We start from the raw sequence: 9,983 nt of genomic DNA on the forward strand, positions 1-9,983 counted from the left end.
AGTTAAATACTATCCTGCAATGATTACTACATTTGCAATAAGACACATCTGAGTTTAAGGCTTGGCTCTATCAATCACCATTATGTGAAACTGGGAAGTTACATGAACCCTTTGGAGCTCAGTTTCTTTGGGGTGTGAATTAGGGAATATAATACCTACCTCACTGGGATGGTGTAACATTAAATCATATCCCACTTGCCTGGTGCATGGCAGAAGTGCCAGAAAAGTCTGTCCTCTTTTATATGGAGCTTATTGGAAACTAAACCAGTGGCATTTATTGGATACTCCTCTTAGAGTTTTTATATGTATCTCCTTTTTTCTTTTCCATATCCATTTATAAGTCTTACTAACTATCTTTCATTGATATCCTTAAGAGTTTAAAAGTGGAAGAATGTTCTTTCTCATTTTTCAAAAAAGACATCAAGGAAGGAGAAAATAAGGTAACGGATTGAGTGAGAAAACAACTTTTAGCCTGCATTCAACCTATTGCTGAATACACTTGTTTCCCTAAAAGTTGAGGTAAAATATGCTGCTTCCTGGTGGTAAGGAATTGATTTGATTTTGTTTTGAATAAACTTTGAGGGGAAAAAGCCATATTTCTTCAGCATTTTCTCATCTTATCTATATAAAATGGCAACTGATTTAGGTTAAAGCTATTTTGGAACCGGTCTTGTAAACTTAGCTCTAATAAACTAAATGTCAATGTGATAAAAAAAAAAATCCTTACTAAAGAAAAAATATCTACTTCATTCCAATTCTGAAAAAAATATGCTTTGCTGCAGTTCTGAGAGGTTCTTTTCGGTATATTACTGGGGTCCATTCATTTACTTTTTGTTTAGCATAAGCTTCCAGGGAGAGTTTGGGCAAAGTAGCCACCGTTGTTCTTTCAGTAGATGGTGGCAATGAAGTGCAAGAACTATTAGAAGTTATAGAGCAATTCAGTAATGTGGCGGGATACAAAATCAATGCTCAGAAATCAGTTGCATTTCTATACACGAATAATGAGACTTAAGAAAGAGAAATTAGGGAATCCATCCCATTTACAATTGCACCAAAAACCATACGTTACCTTGGAATTAACTTAACCAGAGACGTAAAGGACCTTTATTCTAGAAACTATAAATCACTCTTGAAAGACATTGAGGAAGACATAAAAAGATGGAAAGATATTCCATGCTCATGGATCAGAAGAATTAACATAGTTAAAATGTCCATGCTACCCAGAGCAATCTACACTTTCAATGCTATCCCGTTCAAAATACCGAGGACATTTTTCAAAGAACTGGAACAAATAGTCCTTAAATTTGTATGAAACCAGAAAAGGCCCCAAATCGCCAAGGAACTGTTGAAAAGGAAAAACAAAGCTGGGGGCATCACAATGCCGGATTTCGAGCTGTACTACAAAGCTGTGATCACAAAGACAGCATGGTACTGGCACAAAAACAGACACACAGACCAATGGAACAGAATAGAGAACCCAGAAATGGACCCTCAGCTCTTTGGGCAACTAATCTTTGATAAAGCAGGAAAAAACATCCGGTGGAAAAAAGACAGTCTCTTCAATAAATGGTGCTGGGAAAATTGGACAGCTACATGCAAAAGAATGAAACTTGACCAGTCTCTCACACTATACACAAAAATAAGTTCCAAATGGATGAAAGACCTCGATGTGAGATAGGAATCCATCAAAATTCTAGAGGAGAACATAGGCAGCAACCTCTATGACATCGGCCAAAGCAACCTTTTTCATGACACATCTCCAAAGGCAAGAGAAACAAAAGATAAAATGAACTTATGGGACTTCATCAAGATAAAAAGCTTCTGCACAGCCAAGGAAACAGTCAAAAAAACTAAGAGGCAGCCCACAGAATGGGAGAATATATTTGCAAATGACACTACAGATAAAAGACTGGTATCCAAGATCCACAAAGAACTTCTCAAACTCAATACATGAGAAACAAATAAACAAATAAAAAAAATGGGCAGAAGATATGAACAGACACTTTTCCAATGAAGACATACAAATGGCTAACAGACACATGAAAAAATGTTCAAAATCATCAGCCATCAGGGAAATTCAAATCAAAACCACACTGAGATACCACCTTACGTCAGTTAGAATGGCAAAAATAGACAAGGCAAGAAACAACAATTGTTGAAGACGATGTGGAGAAAGGGGATCCCTCCTACATTGTTGGTGGGAATGCAAGATGGTACAGCCACTCTGGAAAACAGTGTGGTGGTCCCTTAAAAAGTTAAAAATTGAGCTACCCTATGACCCAGCCATTGCACTACTGGGTGTTTACCCCAAAGATACAGATGTAGTGAAGAGAAGGGCCATATGCACCCCAATGTTCATAGCAGCATTGTCCACAATAGCTAAATCGTGAAAGGAGCCGAGATGCCTTTCAACAGATGACTGGATTAAGAAGTTCTGGTCCATATATACAATGGAATATTACTCAGCTATCAGAAAGAACGAATTCTCAACATTTGCTGCAACATGGACGGCACTGGAGGAGATAATGCTAAGTGAAATAAGTCAAGCAGAGAAAGACAAATATCATATGATTTCTCTCATCTATGGAACATAAGAAATAGGATGATTGGTAGGGGAAGAAAGGGATAAAGAAAGGGGGGGTAATCAGAAGGGGGAATGAAACATGAGAGACTATGGACTATGAGAAACAAACTGAGGGCCTCAGAGTGGAGGGGGGTGGGGGAATGGGATAGACCGGTGATGGGTAGTAAGGAGGGCACGTATTGCATGGTGCACTGGGTGTTATACGCAACTAATGACTCATCGAACTTTATATAGGAAACCGGGGATGTACTGTATGGTGAATAACATAATATAATAAAAAATCATTAAAAAAAAAGAAATATCTGCGTTCATTTCATTTACTGATGAGCCCTTTTCCTCCAATGATGCAGCCTGCTCAACTGCAAGGAAGAAGGGCTCCTGCTTGTCACACTCACAGGAGATGAGAATCGAGGATCTAAGTTTGACAAAGCGATGATGATGTGCTTATCGCAACAACAGGACATTTTACAGAGAATACTGCAACATCATTTAATTAAAGGTCAAAAAGGGCACTACTGGAACAGGATAGTAAGGATGTGTTTTAGTAGTAGCAACCTCTAGAGGGGAAAAAAAACACCTTTCTTTTTATTTTGCACTACTTCAGTTCCCTCTCCAGCCCTTCCACTGATATGCACAGCTGCTGACCTCCTCCCTAACTGCGACTGGCCTTCCTGTCCTCCATTGTGCACTCACTGTCCCCTTTCACCTTACCCAACTTCTCTTGGTCCCTGGAGTATTTCTCGTGCTCTGATTTGACTGGGGTTTTCACATGTTATTTCCTCCTCCTGAAGCCTTCCTCATTCTCTTTTTTTGCATGGATAACTCTTATTTATCATCAAAGTCTCAAATTAAATGCCTGAGAAAACTACTAGGCTGCCACACCTGCATTGGGTTAGGTGTTTTAGAGTATTCCCAACTCAGCTATTTTATAACCAGGACCTGCCACATCATTTACATGTCCCATGGCAAAATGAAAATGGAGGGTCCTTCCAGCATCAGGGAAATCGATCTCCCTGTCTACACACGTTGGACAAGTACCCCACAAACAATGAAATCTCCATCCTGGGATGTACTTGGTGCAGGGCGGATGTGAAGTACCCATCAAGTCACCTGCTAAACTTGCTATGGCTGTGCCAACCCGGGCACGGATTCATGCTGCTTACATGTACACATATGCCCTCCCCTCCCCAAAGATGCCTTGAGGTGTGCATCTGTCTCTGACTTTCTTTGTGCTCACCACAGGGGAAACCCCTGGATGTGATGGCAGAACACATGCTTTCATGGGCCACTGATACCTGTTCCCCCAGTGGTGATCAGGAGTGGTTGGGGTGCAAAAGGGAGGAAAGCTGGGAGCTAAGAACCCTCCTAATGAAGGGGGCAAGCAGTGAGAAGCCAGCCTGCATGAGCTGACACAAGCTCCATTGTTCCACTGGATTTTATTTATAAAACACGAATTCAAAAATAAAAGTATTTAAACACTTCAAGACAGCCACTTCAGAGTTTACACTTCAAGAGGTTGGCCCTTCTGAGCATACAGCCCAGTGTGACTGTTCTGGCTGTGTGCCTCTGAGGCTGGCTCTGTTTTTAACTGGTCACACTTTACTTTTATTGCCATTAAATTGTATCCCCTCCACTAGACATTTATAGTATGGTCCCAATGTATTTTGTAGGATTAATTTTTTACTACTTCTGCTTTATATGGAAGCACACTTGTCTTTCCAATTTCAGGTTAAATAACTGATGACCTTGTGAAAGATCATCTTGTGAAATCTCTTTAGACTCTACCATCAGTTTTGGAGGGCAATGTCTCTGTACTCTGCATATCAAGAGTCCTCTGTTCCGCCATGGCATTTGACAGGATAAATGGTCAATCAAGTTGAACTGTAGCCTCTTTTATTCCAGAAACTGAGTTTCCATTATTAGATATCAACATTTTTGATGCTGCTTAACATTGTTAAATTCAATTAATATTGAGTTTACTAGTTTAACATGCTATAGATTAAGGGTTTTTATGTACGAAGATCTATGTATGTTTCCTCAGGGAAACGAACAAACAAAAATGATTGATTGTGAACTTCTCTCTCCTTCCCTACACACATAGAGAAGTGCATAACCTAATGGGAGAGATAGAAAAGTAAATATAAAGTTAAATTTAATACTTTAAGTACTGTACTAGACACAAGAAAAAAGGTGTCTTGATAGTGTATTTATAGAGTTAGGAAAATCATAATGATGAGGAGACTAGGAACTGAAAACTCTTGAGTGTTTTGGAAAGAATTAGTTTCTAGAAAACAGAAAAGTCTATAGAGTAACTTGAAAGTCATTCAACTAAAGAAGAATTTTTTTCCTCAGTAGACATTTGTTTTAATGGGTCTTGAAATTCTGTGACAGATTTTTGGTCAAGTTGTTTCCCTTAAAAAGTACTGATTTTAAAAACTAGTAACTTAAAACTGCCACACACACACACACACACACACACACACACACACACGGTCCACAGAACATTCTCCTTCCCTTCTGAAAGTTTTACAATGCATTGTTATCATTAACTAGTCTTTCACAACTAAACGTAAATGGCCAATTGACACAAACAGTTCTGAGGCCATTTTTCCATCACTGAATAAAACCGGGGTGGCAGGTATTGGGCACAATATTCATTTAGCCTTCTGAGCTTTCTGGGAAGACTTGGTGACCTTGCCAGCTCCAGCTGCTTTTTTGTCCACTGCTTTGATGGTACCCACAGCAACCATCTGTCTCATGTCACAAACTTCAAAACAGCCCAGAGGAGGATAGTCAGAGAGCTCTCAACACACATAGATTTGCCAGGAACCATATCAATGATGGCAGTATCACCAGATTTCAAGAACTTGAGACTGTCTTCCAGCTTTTTTCCAGAATGACAATCTACGCCTTCAGCTCAGCAAACTTGCAAGCAATGTGCTCTGTGTGACCATCCAGCACAGGTGCATATCCAGCACTGATTTGGCCTAGACGGTTCAGGTTAATCACCTGAGCCATGAAGCCAGCTGCTTCCATGGGTGGGTCATTTTTGCGGTCATCAGTCACACTGCCACCATGAACATCTTTGACAGATACATTCTTGAAATTGAAGCCCACATTATCCCCAGGAAAAGCCTCACTCAAAGCTTTATGGTGCATTTCAACAGACTTTACTTCAGTTGTAATGCTGACTGGAGCAAAGGTGACCACCATGCCAGGTTGAAGAACACCAGTCTCCACTCGGCCCACAGGGACAGTACCAATACCACAAATTTTGTAGACATCCTGGAGAGGCAGACAAAAGGGCTTTCCAGTTGGACAAGTTGGTAGCAGAATGCAATGCAGAACTTCAAGCAGTGTTGTTTCACTGGCATTCCCATCTTTAGGGGTGACTTTCCATCCCTTGAACCAAGGCATGTTAGCACTTGGCTCCAGCACGTTGTCACCATTCCAGCCAGAAATTGGTACACAAAAATGCTACTGTGTCGGGTTGTAGCCAATTTTCTTAATGTAGGTGCTGACTTCCTTAATGATTTCCTTGTATTTCTTTCGGCTGTAGGATGGCTCAGTGGAATCCATTTTGTTAACACCAACAATTAGTTGTTTTACACCCACTGTGGAAGCCAGAAGGGCTTGCTCACGGGTCTGCCCGTTCTTAGAGATAACTGCTTCAAATTCACCAACACCAGCAACAGCAATCAGGACAGCACAGCCAGTCTGAGATGTGCCGGTATCATGTTTTTGATAGTCTCTGTGTCCTGGGACTTCAATGATAGTCACATAATACTTGCTGGTCTCAAATTTCCACAGGAAGATACTGATGGTGATACCATGTTCGTGTTCAGCTTTCATGTTTATCCAAGACCCAGGCTGAAGGAGCCCCTTCCCAATTCAGCAGCCTACTTGAATGGGATCAAGTAGTTGAAGGCACTTTTCAAGTGCTATGAAATAGGAATTATTATTATTTATGTTGTTAATAAAAAATAATAATAGTCATATGCATTATTTTGGTATGTGTAGTCCTTGAAGATAGACAGAATAATTATCTTCTTACACATAAGAGAAGTATCAGATTACATGTGACCTTCCCATAGAGACATAGCTGGTCAATGAGTGGCAGAACTGGGAGTCAAGACTTCTCCCGTAGAGCTAGGAATTAACTCCCCTGCAGCACACTGCCTTTATGATGAAGGAATCTGTGACATTTTATAGTTCCCAAAGTACTTTGGACTGAAGTCACTCAAGTAACAATAGACTCTGTTTAGACATCATTCTTTAAGTGATATGCTTATGTGATTTTTCACTCAAGGTACCAGGATAAAAATAACACATGTTGGCTAGATCTACCCTTTCTTTAGTAAATAGCACCTTTCTTTAATAAATGTTGATAGAACTCTTGTCAAATAGGAGCTTTTATAAGACAACCAAGAGATTACTCAAGATGAACTGAATACCCACTATGGAATACCACACACACACACACACACACACACACACACACACACACACATATATATATATATGAAATTATAAATGATATGCCCAACAACTACTATTACTTTTAATGTTAATACCATCCCTCATTATTCTGGTGACTGACTGTATCATATTTCTATTCTTGTCCTTTTCATCCACTGTCTTTCTCTGCATGTTCTCTTATTTAAATGTTCTAGTTCTTGATCCCATGATGGGACACGATGAACCAATCAATTCTTTGTGACAAGTGAGATACACTCTCTACAGGATGTTTTCGGTAATGGTTCAGTGTTCAGTCACATAAATGCAGATGGGTTCTGCCTAAACTGTTCAAAACTTAGAAACTATTTTGATGTCTATTCCTAATTACTGTTACATAAATGTTTCAAGGAAGGAAATTTAGGAGATGTGACTATCTTTGTTCTCTATAAAAACCCAATATTCTGTGAAAATTTTCTGGGGCTTCAATGGCAGAAATTTTTATGGTTTTCCTTGCATTTAAGGGTAGAAAATGAGTATCTTCTAGTCTGAGTGCTACTTTGTACCCCCTCTGCTATTACTCAAATTTTCTTTCTTCTCTCTTTTCCCATTTTGCCATCAAAAGTTCCTCCCACATCCCCACCCATTTGTAAAATTTAGGATTAGAAGCTACTTTGCTACAACAAAGTGTTTTCTCAACAGGAGCTTGTTGTTTAACTGTTTGAAGACCACCACACTTCACTTGCTCTTTGGTACATTTAATCTCATAAATATACACCAGAAAAAATGAGAGAAAGTGGTTAGATTCAACCAATCCTTTGAAAAGATGGTGCCTTTGATTTTCTTTTCCTGTTAAAAGCTCACAATTCACTAGCTACGCAGTTTGTGAATATTTTTGTATTCTTTTTATCTGTCAAAATGTACAGTTTTAAAGGACTTATGAATTTTTTAATCACATGAGTTTCAATGCCAGCTCTCTGTACTGGTAATAGCATAAGAAGAAGGTCAGTCATGAGGCCTTAGCCCCACCAATAATTCAAATCTCAATAAACTGGAAAAATGCCCCTCCCTAGGAAGTCACAGCAGGATCCTCCATCTCTTTTATATCTGTTACATATTTTTGATATTAACATAATGGAATTTATAAATCCATTGAAAAGGAAATATACATGGACTTCCTAGCAGTAAATCTAGTCATTGCCTATGACTTTAGAATGGAAAAGAGGAAAATCCAAAATTTTTCTATTTTATATAACCTAGAAGGAGAGGAATAACAATGGCACCAATCCCAGGGCCCTTTCTCTTTTCTTCTTATCTAAAAGCATCTGGACTGGCAGAAAAAGGCCCACTTTCCTCTAGGCGGCAGTGCTGTGCAGGTGCCATGGTTTTCACTTTCATGCTCAGGGGCCATTACAAGTACTATCCACTTATATTCCATTACAATTGATTGAATATTATACATCAAAAAGTAGAGAGAAAATGTTTAAGATTTTATGAATGCAAGCGAAATGATTAGAGCTCACAAAAGCTTTGAATTTTGAAGCTTGGCTTCTATCTTGTCCTTACATAAGCGTCTTTGATCTTCTCTTCACCCAGCTTTTTAGATGACTTTTATGTGGTCTTATAATTGTTTTATTATTTTAGGAGAATTAGTCATGTAGACTTCTTTTTTAAATTTTTTCTATAGAGGTTATTTTTAAAAGAAAGTTTCCATTCCATTACAAGTCAGGGGATTTCTCAAACCAGATGGAATTAGTGTTTACTCTTCTGTGTGTTGTAAGGAATAAAAGATGGAAGAATTAGTTAGGTTCTAATCTTAGATCTTCCATAAAATAATGTCGTGACCAAATCATTCATCAGATCCACTTTAATTTTTCTCTTCCTACGATGGGCTACTTGTCACTTATTTTTCAGGATTAAAAGAGTCAATTTTGAAGAGACTTGAAAACTATTTTACAAATGTGAGGTATTACTAATGTAAAAATCCAAGTTCTAAGGTTAGGTTTATAATAAACATTCACTAATAAATAAGAAGAAACTGCACAAAGGACAGTCAGCCTCCCTTCAAATTGTATTGTTTTCCTATTAATAGCCACCCTTGATTGTGCCTTCATGTGCACTGGCAAGTTGCCAAGACTTTGCAAACTTTTCCTGTGGGGAACCCCTTAAGCGTAATCTCTCAGAATAGAGACAGGATTAGGAAACACCTGGAACTCTTGGTTTCTGCATGTGGGCCAACCATTGGAAAGTCTCCAAATAATGGAATTTTCACTATTCTTATGGTTCTACCACCACTGATTTACTATTTGCTCAATTGGAATAATGATTTTTGAGCACTTTCTCTGTGATAGACACTGTTCTAGACACTAGAGATACAGTGGCAAACAAGAGACCCTCTCCTTCTACTTCAAAAAGGAAGCAGACTCCAAGAGAAATTGTGGTGCAGCAAGTAGCAACTTTCCAGTAAGTCAGAGGTAGGCTCTATTTGTGATGCTGATAAATTTACCTTCGCCGCCTTTTTTGTTTCTTTCCAGGTGTACACCTGAGCAAGGGTTTTCATTCTATTCCTGCTTTTCATTTTTCCTGACTTGAGTAATGCAGTCAGTCCCTAACCATGGCACTCCTTGTCACATCCATGTTGATCTCTGCCATGTTCTGCCATTTGTCTCGTTTGAGCTTCTGATCAGTGTGTGTAAAGCAATTTTTCCTCAATTTTCCTATTTGCCATTAAAACAAATCTCATTTGAAGGCTCTGAGAAGTCCTACAGTAAAGAACTCTCTTTAACATCATTTAACAAAGAATTTTCCAAACTTATTTTGACCACAAATTGTGTTTCACCCCAACTCTCCCCTAATACTATCCTTTGGTGCTTATTATCTGAGTATCACATTCTAGGAACCGCTGCATTAAGCAATCTTCAAAACACCTAATAACCTCTTTCCC

General features: G+C 38.8%; 1 pseudogene; it reads right to left on the reverse strand.

The window, feature by feature from the left end:
* Positions 1–5,238: 5,238 nt before the first annotated feature.
* Positions 5,239–9,599, reverse strand: LOC103663112 (annotated as a pseudogene).
* Between the last annotated feature and the right edge of the window lie 384 nt (positions 9,600–9,983).

Source organism: Ursus maritimus, unplaced genomic scaffold (genome assembly GCF_017311325.1).
Source record: "Ursus maritimus isolate PB19 unplaced genomic scaffold, ASM1731132v1 scaffold_12, whole genome shotgun sequence".
In the NCBI taxonomy this organism is placed as follows: Eukaryota; Metazoa; Chordata; class Mammalia; order Carnivora; family Ursidae; genus Ursus; species Ursus maritimus.